This window comes from Panthera tigris, chromosome B2, assembly GCF_018350195.1.
Source record: "Panthera tigris isolate Pti1 chromosome B2, P.tigris_Pti1_mat1.1, whole genome shotgun sequence".
Taxonomy (NCBI): Eukaryota; Metazoa; Chordata; class Mammalia; order Carnivora; family Felidae; genus Panthera; species Panthera tigris.
Genome location: NC_056664.1, coordinates 31,945,618 through 31,946,787, shown reverse-complemented (window position 1 = coordinate 31,946,787; position 1,170 = coordinate 31,945,618).

The following is a 1,170-nucleotide window of genomic DNA, read 5'->3' as shown; positions in this document are numbered from 1 at the left end:
TGTGGGCTCTATGCACATTTGCCTTTCTGGACCCTTTCCTCAAAAAAAAAAAAAAAAATCAAAACTCTACTTTATGACTGTGTTCATATACAGATAAATCTATCAATATTATATATTGATATATTAAGATATTTTCTTCAACCTAAAAGTTCATTTTATATCTTTTTTTAAGTTTATTTTTTTATTTTGAGAAAGCACAAGTGGGGGAGGGGCATAGAGAGAGGGAGAGAGAGAGAATCCCAAGCAGAGAGAATCTGCACTGTCAGCACAGAGCCCGACATGGGGCTCAAACTCACAAAACATGAGATCACGACCTGAGGTGAAGTTGGATGCTTAACTGACTGAGCCACCCAGGTGCTCCTAAAAAAATTTTTTTTTAAATATTACTTTTTTCAGTTTCCATTTTGAATACTGTAAATATATATAACATAACATATACACAAGGAAAGCCTTTTGGGGTTCTCAATTTTTAAGAGTATAAGAGAATCCTCAGGGGGTAAAAATGGAAAATCACTAATCTAAAAGAACTCTTATAAAGATTACTCATGCCCTGTCCCCACCCTCAGAGATGTGGATTCAATTAATCTGGCATGGGGCCCGGGCAAAGGTACTTTTGTACAAGTTCCCCAGGGGGTTCCAAAATGCAGCCTGGGTTGCAAACCTCTGCTTAGAGACATGTATGTAACAAATAAGCAAAGGGACAGAGGGAGAAAGGCCACCAAATGCCCTAGGTCTGAAAGGGCCTCTTGGGACCTGCTGCATCCAGCAGAAATGCCTGTAAAGGCAGGCACAGAAAACCCAAATAACAGTGGCCAAAAGCACATAGAAATTAATTTTTCTCATAACACAAGAAATCTGAGGAAGACATCTGCTAGTGTTGGTTTGACCACTTGTCGGTCGATGCTATCAGACCCCAGACTGTATCTCTGTACTTCACTATCTCACAATGTTACCCTTCCTTCCATATGCTTGTCACTTCATGTCCCCAAAGTGGTTGCTGCATCTCTAGCTATCACTTCCTCCATCATCCAAGATGGAAGAAGTAAGTTATAGGGATAGCCACATCTATCGCTTTAGCAAGCTTCTGCTTTTGGGTCACACAGCCATCCCTAGTTGCAAGGAAGTCTGGGAAAGGGAACAAGGGGTCAGGACGAGTGTGGTGTGGGGTCA